The 22,246-nt window shown below is 39.9% G+C and overlaps 1 protein-coding gene across 5 annotated transcripts in view; it reads left to right on the top strand.

Moving 5' to 3' along the window:
• Positions 1-22,246, top strand: part of WDR89 (WD repeat domain 89) — a 47,178-nt gene that overhangs the window by 4,394 nt on the left and 20,538 nt on the right. For 2 of the 5 annotated variants that reach the window (XM_019969032.2, XM_070797703.1), the window contains exon 2: positions 14,700-14,764. The exons of 1 other annotated variant lie outside the window; for it this stretch is intronic. The gene's annotated coding sequence lies outside the window, so the exon portion shown is untranslated. Of the gene's footprint in view, positions 1-14,699; positions 14,825-22,246 lie in introns of all 5 variants that reach the window. 2 more of the 5 variants (XM_070797704.1, XM_070797702.1) reach the window with 1 other exon arrangement.

The raw sequence follows: 22,246 nt of genomic DNA, 5'->3' as shown, positions 1-22,246 counted from the left end.
AGGTCTTGTAGGCAGATAATCCACCTAGAGAATCCAGAGTAATCCGTCAATCTCAAGATCCTTAGTTTAATTACAGAATCCCTTTAACTTGTAAAGAAACATTCATAGGTTCCAGGAATTAGAGAAAGGATGTTCTGGGGGTGCATTATTTTGGTTGCCACAAAGGGTATAAAGAAGGATAAAACAGGTTCTGTACTAGTGCAGCGTGAAGACCAGTAGGATATGCTGAAAGAAAAAATATTAAGTGACTTCTGGATTGCTGTGAAAAGATCCTTCTTAGTTACCATAGTTTGGTGCTTCGGCTTTTCTGCTGGGGAATAGAAGAGGTAAATGAGTGTTCCTGTGATAATGTGAATACAAAGCCTGAATTAATCCCTTAGAAAAGTGAAATTTCTTTGAATTCTAGTCTGCCGTAAAAGTTCGTGTGAGTTTTGCATTCAATTTCATAATATTTGTGTTTGATACTGTGTTGAACTGTTGCCATATCATAACCTTGCTGTTCTAGGGAGAATAGAGTTTATTTTGTAGCTTCTTATAATAGCCAGTTTACTGTAGTCATAGGTGTGTCCCCTAGTTTAAGAAGCGTAACCTCAGAAGACGGAGATGTATTCTAAGGAAGTCAGTAAAGACTGAGTCTCATTCCTCCTAAGGCTGGAATATGCGTGAGTCTTCATGGAGACCTGGACTGATAGTCCCTCATCATTAATTCCCTCCAGTCCCCCCAGCAAGGAGACAGTAGCTCTGACGACTTCAGTTTTTACTCATATCTTCAGAAGGTAACAATCTGTTGCTCTCATGTCTGGTTGGAATTAATAATTCTCAAGAGACAGAATCTGATGAGTATGTTACCATCCAAGTATAGATATATTGGAATAAGATAATACATGAAAGAACTCAGCTCCAAGTAGTCATTCGGTATTCAAGAACTCAGTTCAGTTCAGTTCAGTCGCTCAGTCGTGGACCCCAGGGACTGTAGCATACCAGGCTTCCCTGTCCATCAGCAACACCCATTCCCTTCTTCAAGAGGTCTTCCTGACCCAGGGATCGAAACTCGGTCTCCTGCATTGCAGGCAGATTCGTTACTGTCTGAGCCACCAGGGAAGCCCAAGTCCTTTTTAAGCTGGCTCCCTTCCTTTGCCATCATCAAATCCATAGGAAAAAAATCTCACATCCTTTGCCCTGAAAATAATGCATTGTAGTACAGCCATTTATCCTTGTTCTGTTTGAGCAGGTATCCAGCCACAGTCTCTTGGACCTTTCCAGGCATGGCTCTTGTTTCAACAGTTAGCAGGGTACCAGATCAAGGTCTGAGCTACTCTCATAAAAATGGGCATGAAGAAAAAATTCCACAGTATTTTTCCACAAATAACTTATTCCAAAAATGAATTTTTCAGCTTCTTTTGTGCTTTTATTCTTTAAAATGCATGTCATGCTACTGATTACAAAATTAGTTTTGGGCTACCTTCTTTGCAAGTCCAGTGTGAGTGGTCTGCTTCCTAACTTAGGACTGTGAGGGCATAGTACACAGTCTTAGACTCTAATATATTTTTGTATACTTAAGGTACAGTTTATTGGGTATTTTCTTGGGAATTTTAACTGATTTAAAAAAAAAAATCTCCCAGTAGTTTGAATTTTTAAAAAAATCCAAACCTAAGGTATTTCACTTAGGAGAAGGAAATGGCAACCCACTCCAGTATTCTTGCCTAGAGAATCCCGTGGACAGAGGAGCCTGGTGGGCTGCTGTCCATAGGGTTGTACAGAGTCAGACATGACTGACACAACTTAGCATGCATGCAACATATTTCACTTACTAAATGTTTCTCTTTGGTTCACTGGTCTTCTGGAGAAGGAAATGGCAACCCACTCCAGTACTCTTGCCTGGAGAATCCCATGGACGGAGAAGCCTGGTAGGCTACAGTCCACAGGGTCACAAAGAGTCGGACATGACTGAGCGACTTCACCAGACTTCTCTGTTGCTTTGCCCTATAGTAATTCACATGAAATAAATATAGAGGAATGAATATTTTTGAAACTGTCTTTGAAACTGATAATCTCTGGGAAGCTAACATTTAAGTGATTGAGATGAATGATAGAAGTGTTATTTTTTTTTTAATCCTAGAAAATAGTAGTATTGTAGAGTTACATTATTTCACATTTATGCACTTAAAATTGGATTTATTTAGCTTTATTTTATTTATTTTTTATTTTGTGGCCATGGCATGCAGTAGATGAGATCTTAGTTCCCCTGCTTTAGAAGCGTAGAATCTTAACCACTAGGTCACCAGGGAAGTCCTCACTTCGCTTTAAATGCAGATTTTTCTTGGGTTCCAAGTTTATTTTAGCTAAATTAACTAGTTCATCATTTCAGTTGGAGAACTTGTACATCATACAATAATGAGATTTTTAGCAAATAGACCATAAAACTTCATTATATTTTCTACTGTACCTTTTCCAACTTTTCTTGGCTATAAAGCAACTTGAAAAGTATAAAGCTTAAAATTTTGGCAGCATAATGTGATAAAAGAAGCACTTGGAGTCAGATCTATCTAGGCCGTGTTAACTATTTAACTTCTCTGAGCTTCTGTTTACTTATTAAAATAAGGATAATAAAGATAATAAGGATATTTGTCCTATTTCAGGGTTGTGAGAAGTAGATGAAATGACAAATACTGTAGTACTTAGAAAAATACTGGTTCTTTCATAAAATAGATTATATTAAGTATCGGTAGTGCCTGTAAAGAGTTGAAATATAACACTAATTCTATTGTGAACTCCACTAGTTCATGTGATTTTTGAGATTTTGCTGTTTCATAAGTTGACTGGACCAAAATACAATAAAAATGCTGTCTGTCAAGTCTTTTAAGTTAATATTAGTGTTAGTTAATATTTGTCTCCAAATTTCATTGCTTTGCTAACAGTAGAATTTCATAGGAAAATTAAAAGCATCCTCTATGCCATTATAGTTAAAATTGTTTCTCTGGTAGTAGATTAGTTTCTCATATCAGTTAATATATTTCTTTTACATGGTCTTTGTATTGGTATATATACTGAGGTAAGTGATGGTACCATTCTCTCTGTGGACATTCATTCTGATCATTATTACTTTTTATTGGCTTTAAAAAAAAGAATTTCAGTATTTCTTTTTTATTATTATTACTTAATTGGAGGAAAATTGCTTTGCAATGTTGTGTTGCTTTCTGCCGTACAACAATGTAATTTAGCCATAACTATATGTATATATCCGGAGAAGGCAATGGCACCCCACTCCAGTACTCTTGCCTGGAAAATCCCATGGACGGAGGAGCCTGGTGGGCTGTAGTCCATGGGGTCGCAAAGAGTCAGACACGACTGAGCGACTTCACTTTCACTTTCCACTTTCATGCATCGGAGAAGGAAATGGCAACCCACTCCAGTGTTCTTGCCTGGAGAATCCCAGGGATGGGGGAGCCTGGCAGGCTGCTGTCTATGGGGTCGCACAGAGTCGGACACGACTGAAGCGACTTAGCAGCAGCACAGCATATATATATATGTCACCTCCTCCTTGAGCCTCCCTCCTGCCCACCCCCATCCCACCTTTGTAGGTCATCACAGAGCAGCAGGCTGGGCTCCCTGTATTACACAGCAGCTTCTCACCAGCTATCTGTTTCACATATGGTCATCTATGTATGTTGATGTTACATTCTCCATTCATCCCACCCTTTCCTTCCCACACTGCATCCACAAGTCCATTCTCTATATCTGCATCACTGTTCCTTCACTGCATATAGGTTCATTGATACCATTTTTCTAGATTCTATGTATATGAGTTAATATGCGATATTTGTTTTTCCCTTTCTGACTTACTTTACCCTGTACAACAAGCTCCAGGTTCATCCACCTCACTAGAACTGACAAATGTGCTCCTTTTTATGGCTGAATAATATTCCATTGTATATATTTACCACAACTTCTTTATCCATTCACCCTTTGATGAACATCTATTTTGCTTCCATGTCCTAGCTATTGTAAATAGTGCTGCCATGAACGTTGGGGTATGTGTGTTTTTTTCAGTTATGATTTTCTCAGGGTATATGCCCAGTAGTGGGATCAGTGGGTCATATGGTAGTTTGGGGCTTCTCAGGTGATGCAGTTGTTAAAGAATCCACCTTCAGTGCAGGAGACTCAAGAGACTCTTTTCCTGGGCAGGAAAGATCCCTTAGAGAAGGAAGTGAGAACCTATTTCAGTATTCTTTCCTGGAAAATTCCATGGACAGAGGAGGCTGGCCGGCTGCAGTTGATAGGGTCGCATAGCACTGGACACGACTGAGCGTGTATGCACGTGTGTAGTTCTATTCCTAGTTTTTTAAGGAATCTCCATACTGTTCTGCATAGTGACTGTATCAATTTACATTCCTACCAACAGTGCAAGAGAGTTTCCTTTTCTCCACATCTTCTCCAGCATTTATTCTTTATAGATTTTTTAATGATGGTCATTCTGACTGGTGTGAGGTGATACCTCATTGTAGTTTTGATTTGCATTTCTCCAATAGTGATGTTGAGCATCTTTTCATGTTTTATTGGCCATCTGTAGGTCTCTTTGGAGAAATGTCTGTTTAGGTCTGCTCATTTTTTGATTGGGCTGTTAATTTTTCTGATATTGAACTGTATGAGCTGCTTATGTATTTTGGAGATTAATCCTTTGTCAGTTGTTTCACTTGCAATTATTTTCTCCCATTCTGAGGGTTGTCTTTTAATCTTGCTTATTGTTTCCTTTGCTGTGCAAAAGCTTTCAAGTTTAATTAGGTTTCATTTGTTTAATTTTATTTCCATTATTGTAGTTCAGTTCAGTCCAGTCCCTCAGTCGTGTCCGACTATTTGCAACCCCATGAACCAAAGCACGCCAGGCCTCCCTGTCTATCACCAACTTCCGGAGTCCACCCAAACCCGTGTCCATTGAGTCGGTGATGCCATCCAACCATCTCATCCTCTGTCGTCCCCTTCTCCTCCTGCCCTCAATCTTTCCCAGCATCAGGGTCTTTTCAAATGAGTTAGCCCTTTGCATCAGGTGGCCAAAGTATTGGAGTTTCAGCTTCACCATCAGTCCCTCCAATGAACACCCAGGGCTGATCTCCTTTAGGATGGACTAGTTGGATCTCCTTGCAGTCCAAGGGACTCTCAAGAGTCTTCTCCAACACCACAGTTCAAAAGCATCAATTCTTTGGCGCTCAGCTTTCTTCACAGTCCAACTCTCACATCCATACATGACCACTGGAAAAACCATAACCTTGACTAGACAGATCTTTGTTGACAAAGTAATGTCTCTGCTTTTTAATATGCTGTCTAGGTTGGTCATAACTTTCCTTCCAAGGAGTAAGCGTCTTTTAATTTCATGGCTGCAATCACCATCTGCCGGAGAAGGCAATGGCACCCTACTCCAGTACTCTTGCCCGGAAAATCCCATGGACAGAGGAGCCTGGTAGGCTGCAGTCCGTGGGTCACTAAGAGTCGGACACGACTGAGTGACTTCACTTTCACTTTTCATTTTCATGCATCAGAGAAGGAAATGGCAACCCACTCCAGTGTTCTTGCCTGGACAATCCCAGGGATGGGGGAGTCTGGTGGGCTGCCATCTATGGGGTCACATAGAGTTGGACACAACTGAAGTGACTTAGCAGCAAGAGCAGCTGCTGCTGGTGGGCTGCCATCTATGGGGTCGCACAGAGTTGGACACAACTGAAGCGACTTAGCAGCAGCAGCAGCAATCACCATCTGCAGTGATTTTGGAGCCCAGAAAAATAAAGTCAGCCACTGTTTCCACATCTATTTGCCATGAAGTGATGGGACTGGATGTCAAGATCTTAGTTTTCTGAATGTTGAACTTTAAGCCAACTTTTTCACTCTCCTCTTTCACTTTCATCAAGAGGCTCTTTAGTTCTTATTTACTTTCTGCCATAAGGGTGGTGTCATCTGCATATCTGAGGTTATTGATATTTCTCCCGGCAATCTTGATTCCAGCCTGTGCTTCTTCCAGCCCAGCGTTTCTCATGATGTACTCTGTATAGAAATTAAATAAGCAGGGTGACAATATACAGCCTTGACGTACTCCTTTTTCTATTTGGAATCAGTCTGTTGTTCCATGTCCAGTTCTAACTGTTTCTTCCTGATCTCCATATAGGTTTCTCAGGAGGCAGGTCAGGTGGTCTGGCATTCCCATCTCTTTCAGAATTTTCCACAGTTTATTGTGATCCACACAGTCAAAGGCTTTGGCATAGTCAATAAAGCAGAATTATTGTAGAAGGTGGGTCAAAGAGGATCTTGCTGTGATTTATGTCAAAGAGTGTACTGCCTATGTTTTTCTCTAAGAGCTTTATTGTTTCTGGTTTTACATTTAAGTCTAATCCGTTTTGAGTTTATTTTTGTGTATGGTGTTCTGAAGTGTTCTAGTTTCATTCTTCTACATGTAGTTGTCTTGTTTTCCTAGGACCACTTATTGAAGAGTGGTCCTATCTTTTCTCCATTGTATAGTCTTGCCTCCTTTGTCAAAGACAGGGTGCCCATAGGTGTGTGGGTTTATCTCTGGGCTTTCTATCTTGTTCCATTGGTCTATATTTGGGTCTATGTTTCTGTTTTTGTCCCAGTACCATACTGTCTTGATGACTATAGCTTTGTAATATAATCTGAAGTCAAGAAGTTTGAGTCCTCCAGCTCCATTTTTCTTTCTCAAGATTACTTTAGCTATCTGGGGTGTTTTGTGTTTCCGTACAAATTGTGAAATTGTTTGTTCTAGTTCTGTGAAAAATTCCCTTTGGTAGTTTTGACAGGGATTGTATTGAATCTGTAGGTTGCTTTGAGTAGTATAGTCATTCTGACAATATTGATTCTTCCAACCCAAGAACATGGTATATCTCTCCATATGTTCATGTCATCTTTTATTTCTTTCAACACTGTCTTATAGTTTTCTGCATACAGGTCTTTTGTCTCTTTGGGTAGGTTTATTCCCAAGTATTCTTTTTGTTGCACTGGTGAATGGGATTGTTTCCTTATTTCTCTTTCTGATTTTTCATTATTAGTATATAGGAATGCAAAGGATTTCTGTGTATTAATTTTATATCCTATGACTTTACTGTATTTATTGATTAGCTCTAATAATTTTCTGGTTGCATCTTTAGGGTTTTTTTACATATAGTATCATGTCATCTGCAAATATCACCGTTTCTTAAATTTCAACAGAGCTAGTGAGGTTAAGAGCACAGAATCTTAAACCAAACTACCTGAGTTGAATACTGGCTCCAATTATAACTACTTTATAGGCTGTTAGGAGAGTTAAATGAGTAAATATTTGTGAAGTGCTTGAAACAGTGCCTGACACACACTATTTTTTTTAAATTTATTTATTTTAATTGGAGGCTAATTACTTTACAATATTGTATTGGTTTTGCCATATATTGATGTGAATCAGCCACAGGTATACATGTGTTCCCCATCCTGAACCCCCTCCCACGTCCCTCCCCATCCCATCCCTCTGGGTCATCCCAGTACACCAGCCCTGAGCACCCTGTCTCATGCATCAAACCTGGACTGGTGATCTGTTTCACATATGATAACATACATGTTTCAGTGCTATTCTCTCAAATCATCCCACCCTCACCTTCTCCCACAGAGTCCAAAAGACTGTTCTGTACATGTGTGTCTCTTTCGCTGTCTCGCATATAGGGTCATCGTTACCATCTTTCTAAATTCCATATATATGCGTTAGTATACTGTATTGGCTGACACACACTATTAAGTAAATTCCTTCCTTGATGATTTTATTCATATATCATTCATCAAGTATTAATGTGAAATACTAGCAACAAGAGAAGAAGCTCTAGATGATGGCTTATATTTTAAATTATATCTTGTACCTGACATTATTTTAAATCTTTCTTTAAGCCTATAAATACTTGGAAATTTGCACATCTAGGCATCTAAAATTGGCACTGGATTTCACATCATTGATATTACCACTGTCTTTTTAAAAACTTCCTTAGTATGAAGATTTTCCACATATATATGCTTTAAATATTTTAACTATATGTCACTTGGTTGTATGAATTCATTTTTGTTAGTGCCAGCACCACTTTATATTAAACTGTTTATTTTTAATTTGGCTACGCTGGGTCTTCATTGCAGCATGCAAGATCTTTTAGTTGCAGCATGTGGGATCCAGTTCCCTGACCAGGGATTGAACCCAGGCGCCCTGCACTGGGAGCACAGAGTCTTAGCCACTGGACTACCAGGGAAATCCTGAATGGCCATTTTAAAATGCTTTGTGAAATATGTTCTTTATATCATTTGAGAGGTAGTATAAGGAAGTATTTAAGACTGTGGACTCTGAAGCCAGATTTGAGTTCCAGTCCCTGTTCTACATTTGTGAGCTGAGTGACCTTTGGCATGTCACCTACCCTTTCAAGCTTTACTTCCTAATTATAAAATAGGGAAAGTAAGTGTATCTACATTGTAGGGTTGTCTGGGAGGGCAAATGAGATATTCATATAAGGCATTTAGAACAGTGCCTGGATTATAGCACGAGTTCAGTCTATCCTTAGTTACTGTTAATGTCACTGATGTATACAGAAGAATTGGTAAACACAGTAAGTAGGAATGTGAGGATTCTGTGAATTACTGAGGGTCACATGAAAAAAAAGAAAAAAGTAAGGCCCCTCACTTATAGTGCAGATGTTTTCCCATGAAAAGAGTGTCTCCTTTTCTAACATTAACACCTTTTTGCTCACACATAATGACTAGGTACATCCAAGAGACATGTTCCTTCATTTTCCATTGTGTTTCCAACTCTTGGCTGCTTGTTAGAGTATTTTTATCTTGGTTCTAATTCTGTCAGACTGCTTCTCTTTCTTCATGAATCCTTCAGTCCTGCAGCATGCATGACAAGCATCTATTTTCAAGAAAGGAGAATAGATATTGAAACTAAATTTTTCATAATGGTTAGTTTATTTTAAAACATTTGACTTCATTAGCCTTTCGTTAATTTGTATTTCATGTAGCACTGAATTATTTTTGCAGAGCTATTTTATTCTTTCTAAACTTACCCTCCCTCCCCCCCCCTGAAATTATAAAGTCGAACTGAAGTTATTTCTTAGGAACTAAGAAAGGAGCTTGAAAATCACACAAATACCCTGAGCCATTCTAAAAATAGGAAAGATGCAATTTGTGAATCATCAGTTTATTTTTTTAAATTTTGAAAGATTATAATTTGGATGTATTTTTTTGGCATCAAAAACATGTTTATATCATATGAGCAAAGCAAGTAGTATTTAGTGCTTTATACTGGAATTTTGAATTTTTTTGATCCTGTAACCTGTTTTGTGAAGGAAGAGTTGCATCTTGAACATATTTGCTCCGAATTTGGGTGTGTAGGACTAGTTATTAAATTACATTCAAATCATCAGGTGTTTGTTCGCTAAATACTTTCTACATATAGGGTGATGTTCCTAAATCCCAGCCCGTTCTTCAGTTGTGCTTTCATGGTGCTTTCTAGGAGGTTGAGTGAATTGACCTCAAAACTGTGGTTATGGGTTGTTGTTGTTTTTTTTTTTTAATCAATATTGATAAGATTATTACTATTTAATTTCTCTAGAAAGGGGATAGCTGCTTCTAAAGGTTGGTCTGTGTGTATGTGTGTTTCCCGTCTTTGGCTGTCATTGTTTTACATCTGCGGGTAGTTCCTTATCTTTGCCACCTTGTCTGCCTCTCTTGAGTGTGTTTCGTATCTGTTTGTGTTTTTACACTCCTCTCATGGGAAGTAGGATTTCCTGAGGCATGCTGTGGAGTTAGTCTCTAGCTGATAAAAGATTGATATTAGAGAACTGAAAAATATAGTTCCTGTCCTTAAGAAATTTATACTTTATACTGGGAAAGAAGCAAATATAAATATGTAACACATACAACTAGGGATAAATAACATCTTAGTATATTTAGTATGTGATTGCTAAATGAGTAACAGTTGATATTTTGGCATTCAGAGTAAGTAGAAACACTTTAGGTTAAGAAGGATTTTGTAGTACTGGTGAACTTTTAGCTGGATCTTAAAGCATGATCAAGATAACTCAAAATGATGTAGGATTCTTGGGAAGAGTAGCAACTCTTTTAGCAGCTGTATTGTGGAGAAAATATTTTGCCTATTAAAATGTTGAGTCTAGGGTTGCTATAAAATACATTGTGTAATTCACATGTTCAAATGTCTGCAGCCCATGTGAAACAACAATAGAACATATGTCATACTTTATGAAAATTATTCAGTTTTATGAACTTAAATGTTTGTGAAATCATATATCTGCTTTTATTTCTGATATACTGAATGTCAATATTTTTTACAAGATGAAGTTGGCATCTAAGAATAAAACGCTTACATGCTGTTTCTCCTGTGAGAAGTAAAAAATTTTCCCATTCTTGCCATCTTTGTTCAGGAGTCAGTTAGCTGTTGAATCAAGTGTTTCCTGTCATGCTCCGTATCAGGCACGGAGGAAGTTACTGTAGTTGCAGATGAGAGGTAATGGAAAGCAGGAAGACAGTGGCAGGGCAAACAGTGAGGACGTGGGTGTGAAGGGCGATTTTCAAGGTAGGCTGTATTAGCTGGTGGAATCTTGTCCTTGGCCTCCCTTTAATCAAAGGTAATTCTGAGATTTTTTTAACAGAGATGAAGAATATATGTTTGAGTTACATTTTCAGTATATTTAATTTCAAGTTTTAGCAATATGTTCAGGGGTAGAGGTCTAGGCAGACATTAGAAAAACAGGATTAGAATTTTGAAGAGAGATCAGTGTTGAGAATAAAAGCTAGGAGTTCACATAGAGGTAGTAATTTATATTGCCAGAGGAAGAGAGGAAAAGAACAACTAAGAAAGTCTTAGTTGTCCTGGGAGCAGTTTAAATATCTTCTGTTTAGAGACTTTGTAGTTAAGTCCTGAATGATGTTTTTTGTCATTCTCTAATTTTTGCAGCTGTTGCTTTTTTCTTAATTAATTAAATTAGAGGCTAATTACTTTACAATATTGTGATGGGTTTTGCCATACATCAACATGAATTAGCCACAGGTGCACATGTGTCCCCCCCCATCCTGAACCCCCCTCCCGCCTCCCTCCCCACCCCATCCCTCTGGGTTATCCCAGAACACCGACTTTGAGTACCCTGCTTCACGCATTGAACCTGCACTGGCCGTCTGTTTTAAATATGGTAATATACATGTTTCAATGCTATTTTCTCAAATCATCACACCCTCGTCTTCTCCCACATAGTCCAAAAATCTGTTCTTTACATTTGCATCTCTTTTGCTGTCTTGCATATAAGGTCATCGTTATTGTCTTTCTAAATTCCATACATATGCATTAATATACTGTATTGGTATTTCCTTTTCTGACTTACTTCACTCTGTATAATAGGCTCCAGTTTCATCTATCTCTTTAGAACTGACTCAAATGCATTCTCTTTTTTATAGCTGAGTAGTATTCCATTGTGTATATGTACCACAACTTCCGTATCCATTCATGTACTGATGGACATCTGCTGCTGCTGCTGCTAAGTCACTTCAGCTGTGTCTGACTCTGTGCGACCCCATAGACGGCAGCCCATCAGGCTCCACTGTCTCTGGGATTCTCCAGGCAAGAACACTGGAGCATGTTGCCATTTCCTTCTCCAATGCATGAAAGTGAAAAGTGAAAGTGAAGTCTCTCAGTCGTGTCCAACTCTTAGCGACCCCATGGACTGCAGCCTACCAGGCTCCTCCGTCCATGGGATTTTCCAGGCAAGAGTACTGGAGTGGGGTGCCATTGCTTTCTCTGGATGGACATCTAGGTTGTTTCTGTGTCCTAGCTATTGTAAACAGCGCTACAATGAACAATGAGGTACATGTGTCTCTTTCAATTCTGCTTTCTTTGTGCACCTGTTGCTTAATGGTGCTAATCATTGGTGCCAAGAGCAAAGTAGGCAAGTATTAAAAAAGAATTTGATAGTTTAAGTCCAAGCTAAATGTTTCATGTTTCAGTTCAGTTCAGCCACTCAGTCGTGTCTGACTCTTTGCAACCCCATGAATTGCAGCACGCCAGGCCTCCCTGTCCATCATCAACTCCTGGAGTTCACTCAAACTCATGTCCATTGAGTCGGTGATGCCATCCAGCCATCTCATCCTCTGTCGTCCTCTTCTCCTCCTGCCCCCAATCCCTCCCAGCATCAGAGTCTTTTCCAGTGAGTCAACTCTTCACATGAGGTGGCCAAAGTACTGGAGTTTCAGCTTTAGCATCATTCCTTCCAAAGAAATCCCAGGGCTGATCTCCTTGCAGTCCAAGGGACTCTCAAAGAGTCTTTTCCAGCACCACAGTTCAAAAGCATCAATTCTTTGGCACTCAGCTTTCTTCACAGTCCAACTCTCACATCCATGTTTAGTAAAGTTAAAATTGACAGTACATTATTTTCAGTCCTTTTTATCCTTCACATCAGATCTATATAGTAAGTGTGGAATTTTTTGTCTCTTAATATCCGGCTTTTGCAGGATGATTCAAGAATTACTCCTTCTGTTGGTTCTTTCTCTGATATCAGGATCTTTCACTGTGTTCAGAAAAAAGGAAATGAGTTTAGAACTTAACTACATTCTTATCTTCCTGTGATATGGCACAGAGTGATTAAGAGCACTGGTCTGTCCTATTGAATCTTTACACAAGCATAAAACTATAAATATTTATGTTTAAGGGTTTTTACCACTCTTTTGATTTCTATTTCAACAGATCCCTTTTGGCCACTCACCTAATTTAGAGTAATAAATAGTGAACCTAGACTTTGAAATGTAAAAGATGTCTTTAACTATCAATTTATAAATATTTATAAAATATAGCCTTTTGTATGAGAGATATGGTGACATGATTATAAGCTCTCCAGTATCAGGAAGCCTCATTCTGGCTTAATCTCAAGTACTGATTAACAGTGGAAATTAAAAGAATGTTAAGGTGTTCTTCCCCCAGTATGTATATTCAATTTCATGTCAGTTGTCATGGTTAATCATGGGCTTCCCAGGTACTGCTAGTGGTAAAGAACCCACCTGCTAATGCAGGAAACAAGAGACACAGGTTCCATCCCTGGGTCTGGAAGATCCTCTGGAGGAGGGCATGGCAACCCACTCCAGTATGCTTGCCTGTAGAATCCCATAGACAGAGGGGCCTGGCAGACTATGGTCCATTGGGTCACAAAGAGACACGACTAAAGTGACTTAGCACAAACACATTGTTAACAGCATGGGTGTGTGCGTGTGTGTGTGTGTGTGTGTTTGTATATGTGTGTAAAATCTAATAAGTTATTCTGCAAGTTTATCATTTGACACTTGCATTTCTTTGAAATTTTCTATGCTGACACTTACTAGTCTTATGGGCCAGCCATCATTTTGATCACTTAATATGTAGTAGTTAATTTGTATCTTACAACAACCCTAATAGGTTGTCTTATAACAACCCTATTAGGTTGGAACTGTTAACCCCTGTTTAAAGATTAGAAGCTGAAACACATAGCTAGTGAAGCCAGAATTTGAACCTTGACAGTCTGGCAGTATACTCATCCTCTTAACTATTGTACAGTATCTATTTCTCTAAGTCTCAGTTTCCTCACCTAAAGGGCAGTAATAAAAAGATTATTTTTTAGAGTTACTGATTGGTAGGACTAAATAAAGCAATGCTTGTGAAGAGACTGATTTAGGATCCTAGATATTAATGATCAGTTAATACTTATTTGGCTACTTTTTTGGGGTTCTTCTGTTTCTTTTTTCTTTGTCTCCTTTAGAGTTTTTATTTTTCCTCTGCCCATTTCTTTTAACTGGTGTTTCAGGGTTCCATTCTTGACTTGCTGTTGTATATCATTCTGTATAATTCCCCTTCAGGAGGTTCATCCACTTCCCTAGTTTTTAACTACTGCCTACTTCCTGTAGGTCAGTGATCCAATTCTATACTTTCCTCCTGATGTATCCAAATGTCTGATGTACATCCTCCTTTGCCTACCCCCCACATGTCCTTCCAGCTTGACTTGGATAAAACTATAAAAGGTTTTAATCTAAAATGAAACTAAAGGATATGAAATGGAGAATCTCACACAGAACAGTGAAACTTGAAGACTAAGAGACTGATTTTCCATAAATGCCTGATTTATAAAAGATTGAAACTTAACCTCTCACCAATGAATTGCTCCCCATCTTTGAGCCAGTTAACTCTGCATGGCCCCTAATTGGGCTCTTCCCTTTCACACTCCTTGCCCATGAATGCAACCCATTCTTAACCTTCTTCAGTGGACTCACCTATAGCTCACTGCAGCTGCATGTCCTGAATTACAATATCTCTGCTGCTGCTGCGGCTAAGTCACTTCAGTCGTGTCTGACTCTGCGACCCCATAGACGGCAACCCACCAGGCTCCCCCGTCCCTGGGATTCTCCAGGCAAGAACACTGGAGTGGGTCACTATTGCCTTCTCTGAATATCTCTGCTACTGCAGAATAAACTGGATTTTTGGTATCTCGTGAAGAAGGGAATGGCAATCCACTCCAGTGTTCTTGCCTGGAGAATTCCATGAACGGGGTGGGGAGCCTGGCAGGCTACAATCCATGGAATCACAAAGAATCAGACATGACTGAGTGACTAACATACACACACATTTGGTATCTTGAGTTTGCCTCAGCTTACCTCTTTTCTTTTAGGTTGACCTTACATGGTGTCATAAGTGGGATCTGAAGGCACCAACCACTTGAACCTCTGGAGTCAAGTGAGTTTCCTATACTTGAGTCCTTTGCACTGTTAGCTTCTGTGAGCCATTCTAACTTTGGTAAGTCTCCTCAGAGCTCAAGCTGCCTTCTTTTGTTTGAGCTCTCCTACTTTATTCAGGATCTAGATAGAGACAGCTTGCCCTTCTGGTAAGTACTCTTGTTTCTGATAATTGTATCTAGTCATCTGAATGTACTAAAGGTACATTTAGTATTGAATGTACTAAAGTACCCCCCCCCCCCGCCCCCCGCCTGCAACAACCACCACCTTGAGGGATCCTAGCCAGTTTTATGTTTAAAAAATTTATGGTCTTTCCTCATGTGCATGTTTGACTAAATAGACCAGTTTTACTAAGGATAACGCAGAACTCCAATGGCCATTATGTGGAAACTTTGATCTCTGCAAACTTGTTTTCTTTGAACTAAATTAGAAGACCATGGCTACAATATTAAGCAATCTGAGTAGGATAGTTATTTTAGTTGGTATCTAGAGGCTACTAAATGTTCAGGATTCTAAAATTGCCTCCTTATTGTTTCTAAATTAACCGAAGCAAATAAACAACCAAAGATGGATTTAAAAAATCCCAGGTCTCTTCCTCAGTGCTAACTAAGGTCCTTTCTAACCCCACTGTTCCATCTCCTCTATATCTCCCTTTACCCTTCCTGAGTCTCTTCTCTGAATTTACTTTCCTTACCAAACAGAACCCATTAAGACCTTCTTTTTCAAAATTAGACCTTCTGAGGATCCTACTAAAAACTGCCCTAGATTTCCTACACCCCATGGACAAAGGGCAACATAAGGGCTGTAATAAAGGATTTCCCCTCGGTAACTGAAGATCCCAATATATTTGCTGAAGAATTCAATGCTGTAACCCAAACCCACCAACCTCATCTCCCTAATCTCTGTTAATTAGTCTACTTGCTTGTTGGAGAAGGTCAAGCCCCACAGTAGATTAAAACTGCAGCTTGGGGAAACCCTGAACAATTTCTAGGGTTTAAGTTAAACCAACCATTAGTCCTTTTATATGGTTAACCTCATGGCAGAGCCAAATGGCTACACAAAGCCATCCCTGGAGCCTTCCCAAAACCTGCGGACTGGAATTAAAGTCAGGTATGCATCCAAAAGCCTGCTGAACCCTTCCATGATTATTACAACAATCTCCAAACCATTTCCAAAGGGAATTCCGGACTCCCTATAGCTGTTGAGTCCTCTCAGGTGGCTTTTAATTCCGTATGTATAAATGGCCTACATAAGGACTTATCCTTGTTGGTCAAAAGAACCTGTATCAAAGGGAAGGAGTGTTCACCCCTGACCTTGTCAATCTGGCTAATAAATTAGCTCACACCATATAAGATGACTCCAGAAAGAAAGAAAAAAATGATAACTAAGATTTTGAATCTACAGCACCAATAGATGGAAACTCCAAAGCAAATCCATCCTACAAGAATGTGTCATTATTGTAGAAAACCTGACCAGGGGAAAGGATTGCTACAAATTGAACTCCAAATAGTTACAACCTTCTCAGAACCCTGGCCAAATCCATACCAATGATGGGGCTTCAAGGACACACGGAGACTGTTCCTGTTCTGCCATTAAATAGACTGGGGAAAACTACTCTCCAGATCAGGGACAAATTCCTTACAGTGTAAACTGGCACAGGGGCTGCTCCTGTCAGTGCTCCATCCCACTGCAATTGAACAGGCCCTTCCCTAGAGTAGTATATATGTTCAAATAGTGGGAGTCTTAAGTAAACTGCAGTGTAAACTGCAATGTGTCCCTATTTCTCAGCCCATATTTTTTGATCTGGACCTTTTGTAAGGCAAATGTCTGCTTCTTAGTGATTTGGGTCCCAGACATTTATTGGGATGAGATTTTCTGGAGAAACACAGTGCTGCCATTTTTTTCTCTCAAAACGTGGAAGTTAAAAAAAAAAAGGTGGAAGTATCTCTTGAGTTTAAGTTCAACATTCAGGAAAATTCAACCCCCATTGCCATTATTTGCATTCTACAACCCAAGGCAGTCCAAACTTTGCACTCATCTGCTCTATTAAACCCAGAATTCTCTGATCTATCTTTGGGTGAAATCCTTAACTGAAATAGGCACAATTCATAGTGCCCCTCCCATTATGATCCAGGTGGACCCCACAAAACCTCTCCTAAGAATAAACAAATACCCTATGAATAAGGAAGGGTACACAGCATAAGGCAAATTATAGAGGACTGTAAGGCCCAGGCACTTACTCTCCTTGGTACTATCCTTGTGTTAATAATACCCTTATTTTGCCTGTAAAAAAACACAGTGGCTGTGCAAGACCACAGGGCAATACATAGCATTGTAATTCTCTGCCATCCTGTCTTTTCTAATCCCTGCATGCTATTAGTATCCATCCATGCTGGAAGCACCTTTTACATTGTAATCAGTTTAGGCAGTGAGTTTTTAGTATCCCTGTTGAAAGGGATAGTCAGTGTCTCTTTGCCTTTACCTGAGAAGGACAACAGTACATCTGGACAGTCATGCCTCAAGGCTCTACTGAGGCCTTCTTACTTCTCACAATTTTGACAGGCTGATTTAAATGACATAAAATTCTCTAGGGGCTCCACCTTACTACTACCTTTGGATGAGCTTCTTTTTTGTTTGCCCTCCTAATACTTCTTGCAAAAAGAAGTATTTGCTGAAAATCTCAGCCCTTAAGGGACACACAGTCTTGAAGGAGAAATTACAATTTGTCCAAACTCAGGTTCAATCTTGAGGACATTTAGTCTCAAAACAGGTGCTACACGTAGATGCTGATAGGCTTCAAGGCATTTTAAACTTTTCAAACCATAAAAGCAAATGTTTCTTGGTTTTGGTTTTTTGGCCATGCCATGCAGTTTGTGGGATATCAGTTCCCCGACCAGGGGCTGAATCTGGACCTTGGCAGGGAAAGCCCAGAATCCTAACCATGAGGCCACCAGGGAATTCCCAAAAGCAAATGTTAATTGTGAGGTTTTCTTGGGCTAGCTGGCCATTGTCATAATTGGATCCCAAATTTCTTTTTGTTGGTTCAGCCCCTGTATTCCCTGCTAAAGAACACCAGCCTGACCCCATAGTTTGGGATGATCAAGATTGCTTGGCCTTTAAGATCTTGAAGGAAAGCTTAATAAGTCTACCTGCCCTTGGACACCTAAATTGTCAGCTACCCTTTTCCCTTTTTGTATATGAGAAAGAGGGGAATACCCTCAGGTTACTTACCAAAACCATGGGGCTATCACCAACCTCTAGGTTGCGCAGCCAACAATTAGATGCAGTGACCTGAGGATACCTCCCTCCCATGCCTGAGAGCTGTGCCTGCTTCCACTCCTTTAGCGAAGGCTACTGAAGAAATTGTTATAGGATCCTCTTTAATCATCTTTGTGCCTTAGCCTGTTGAGCCTCTCTTAAATTTCACGCCACGCTCAACATCTTTCAGCGAACCATCTTACCACCTATGAAATCCTCTTACTTACCTCCCCTCGTATCACTCTTATTCACTCTTAAGTCTCAACCCTGCTCTCCTTCTTCCCTCTTGCACTGATGAAATTCCCCATGTCTCTTTGACTTTGATGGATCACCTCTTGACCCCTCATGATGACTTACAAGAAAGATGTAAGGTGTAAGAAGAAAGAAGAAAGATAACTTAGAAGATTCATAAGCTCTTACCCTTTGAAATAATTACAGGACAGTCCCTGCTTTCTTTGACCTACAAATAATAAATAAGGGATATACTTCAGTTTTGCAAAGATGTAATTAAATCCACTGAGAATAATAATATTTTCCATAATAATGCTTTGGAAAAATAATCTTTCTATGGCATGCTCCCAGGAAACAAAGATGTCAAATACCACATTTGCAGCCTGGTCTATTGGAAAAGGCATCTCCATAAAGTTTCCTTCCAACCTTGTTGGAAGGGCCCCTCACAGGTGTTGCTGACTAAAGCCTGTGTCACTAAGCTCCGAGGGGTGGACTCCTGAATTCATGTGTCTCTTCTATAAAAAGTGGATCTGCAACCTAACTGGTGATTCAGAGGTAAAATTTTCTAATGACTGAAGCCAATGACATCAGAAATAGATAGCTTTCCCAAGATAACCAGACCAGGCCTGTGTCATGCTGCTTAAAGTTCTAATGGTCCTTTCTCTGGATTTCTTGCTGCCCCCTCGTTTAGCTTTAGCACATCCTTTGGTTCCCTGCTTAGAAAAACTCCAAGATTCTGCCAGCCTTACTGATAGTTTGATTTGTGCCAGAGCTAATAACACTCATGATGAACCTGAACTGGTAGCCTGGCTATTATCCTTAGAAGGATGGCAAGGTCTCTCTGGCAGAGATGTAGTATTTTCCTTTGGTCGCTTTGAACTGTTACACATTCTTCCTTCTGGCAAATTGGCAGCAGACATTATAACATTCCACTGGGTGCCCCCCACCCACAAAGGTATACCCCTCACTCAAGTCTGGACTCTTACCTATAATCTTCCTTTGTGTTTCAAAAACGTTAATGGGACTGCTAAAAACTTTGTGGTGGGGTAACAAAAATTATAACAGTACTGGGGGATGAACAGTGGATATCCTTCCATTCAATGGTAATTTGGTTGATAAGAAATCTAGTAAGTGGTGGGAACGTACCTTCTCTCTGGAGATTCCCCAGACCTCCATCAGAACCTCACCCACAACAATCCAACTCTCCCATTATTCCAAATATATAGAAATTTAAGATGTTCTTATAGCCATTTCCACCATGCTGACTATCATGAGCTATATGTAAATGACTCTTTTTGGTCATGAGAGCTCTTCTTTTATCAGAGGAAAAAAAATACCTGGGCTAAAGGGCCCACTTATGCCCTTTATTCAGAAAACACTGGTTATTTCTTTCTGTGTGGAAGGAATATGTGTTCCACATTCCGCCTTGAATGGAAGGGACACTGCAGAGTTGTTTCCCTCACTCCTGACGCCAGAGTCAGGAAAACCCTCCCTTCCACTGGAAGAACCCACTTGGGTTCTTTCTCCTCACAACTTAAAGGAGCATGTGAACCTTTTGTTTAGTTAAAGTTGTAAAACAGTTGTTGTGGGTTTAAAATATATCCATAAATTCTTAGATATTCTTCCTTTCAATAGGTGGAACCTAACTGTCCTACCTTAAGTGGGCTGTAGTTAATGACTCTCATCTATCAAGTAAAATGTGTCAAAAGTGGCAGTGTGGTTTTCAGGACCAGATCGTGAAAGGCATAGTGGCTGTGTGTGTGTGTGTGTGTGTGTGTGTGTGTGTTCTTTCTCTCTGCCTCTCTCTTGGATCACATCTTCTGGGGAAAGTCAGTTGCCACATCTTGAGGACACTCAAGCAGTTCTGTGACGAGGTCCATCTGATCTGGAATTTAGGCATCCTGCCAATAACCAGTAGAGAGGTGAGGCCTCATCCACAGTGAGGAAGCATTCTGGGGAAGAAAGTCCTCCAGCATCGTCAAGCCTTCCGCTGACCACAGTCTTCGCCACCATCTTGACTGTAGCTTCATGTGAGACCCTGGGTCAGAAACACTCATCTAAGCCCCTCTCTTACTCTTGGAAACTGTGTGAAATAACGCATGCTTATTGTTTTAATCTGCAAAGTTTTGAGTAATTCACAATGCAAAAAAATTAACACACCATATTATCTTTGTCATAGGGGTTTAATTTTAGTAAAATGTGAAAACTAAAAAATCAAATGTGAAAACAAACAGAAAAACTAGAATGGATATAATTTTGGATGGATGCCCTCTGATAACCCTGTAGTAGTTAGAAAGGGATTTGAGTGTGTCTTTGGCTGTCTTTTCCCCCTTGGGTTAAAGTAATAGATTGTGAAAAAGCAAGTCGAAACCTCTCCATAGTCATGGGAACTACCTTCAGTGCTTCTCTTAGAGCTTTTGAATAGCAGCAAACCCAGATATACAGCCTAGCAAAAGTAGTCTTACAAAACCACAGAGCCCTAAACCTCCTTACTGCACAGTAGGGAGGAACCTGTGCCTTGCTCTGGGAAGAATGCTATTTTTATGTTAACAAATAGGGAGACACAGTGCCCGAACTAAAAATGATGGACAGTATCAATCTCTTAACTGAAATAGGCCAAGCCCTAGGACTTAAGATGTTTTCAAGCTATTAAGTATAGGTAGCTGGGGAAACTGGTTGAGAAGTTTGTTCCAGTCAGTAGCTATAATTGGACTTCTGACCCTGGGTATAATCCTTCTAATGAAATGTCTGCTGTCTTGTTTCAATAGGCAAATGCCTTTCTCTCAGATATACATACAGAATAAAGTTCCTAAGGCTTATCCTGAGGCTTAATTGACCATGAAACCAAATTGACTCCCTTAGAGGAGTGTGACTGAGATTCTCCATGTTTAAATGAGGCAAAAAATCAACTTGTCATGCCCTCTTCTATGGGACAGAGCATCCTGGGTTGGTCCTTTGCAGCTTCAAGGGATTCACAGCCCAACATCTAGCAACATCTCAGACTAAACAAATACACAAGGTTGATCATCAATACTTTTCTATGAAAGATCTTGTTCAAATGAGAAAAAAGTAAAAGGATTTTAATGTAAAATGGAACCAGAGGATATGAAATGGAGACCCATGCATGTGCCCTCAGAAAAGCAAAACTTAAAGACTGAGAGACTAATTTCCCATAAATACGTGACTTAGAGAATTATCAGTTCAGTTCAGTCACTCAGTTGTGTCCTGACTTTGCGACCCCACGGACTGCAGCATGCCAGGCTTCCCTGTCCATCACCAACTCCTGGAGTTTGCTCAAACTCATGTCCATTGAGTCGGTGATGCCATCCAACCATCCCATCCTCTGTTGTCCCCTTCTCCTCCTGCCTTCAATTTTTCCCAGCATCAGGGTCTTTTCCAATGAGTCAGTTCTTCACATCAGGTGGCCAAAGTATTGGAGCTTCAGCTTCAGCATCAGTTCTTCCAGTGAATATTTAGGACTGATTTCCTTTAGAATTGACTGGTTGGATCTCTTGCAGTCTCTTATAGACTCTCAAGAGTCTTCTCCAACACTACAGTTCAAAAGCATCAGTTCTTCGGAGCTCAGCTTTCTTTATAGTCCAACTCTTACAACCATACATGACTATGTGAAAAACTATAGCTTTGACTAGACAGACCTTTGTTGACAACGTAATGTCTCTGCTTTTTAATATGCTGTCTAGGTTGGTCATAGCTTTTCTTCCAAGGAGCAACTGTCTTTTAATTTCATGGCTGCAGTCACCATCTGCAATGATCTTGGAGCCCAAAATATAAAGTCTGTCACTGTTTCCATTGTTTCCCTATCTATTTGCCATGAAGTGATGGGACTGGATGTCATGATCTTAGTTTTCTGAATGTTGAGTTTTAAGCCAGTTTTTTCACTCTCCTCTTTCACCTTCACCAAGAGGCTCTTTAGTTCTTCTTTGCTTTCTGCCATTAGGATGGTGTCATTTGCATATCTGAGGTTATTGATGTT

Source organism: Bos indicus, chromosome 10 (genome assembly GCF_029378745.1).
Source record: "Bos indicus isolate NIAB-ARS_2022 breed Sahiwal x Tharparkar chromosome 10, NIAB-ARS_B.indTharparkar_mat_pri_1.0, whole genome shotgun sequence".
Taxonomy (NCBI): Eukaryota; Metazoa; Chordata; class Mammalia; order Artiodactyla; family Bovidae; genus Bos; species Bos indicus.
The sequence above is the reverse complement of the archived record's forward strand: the minus strand, read 5'-3'. Positions and strand labels throughout refer to the sequence as shown.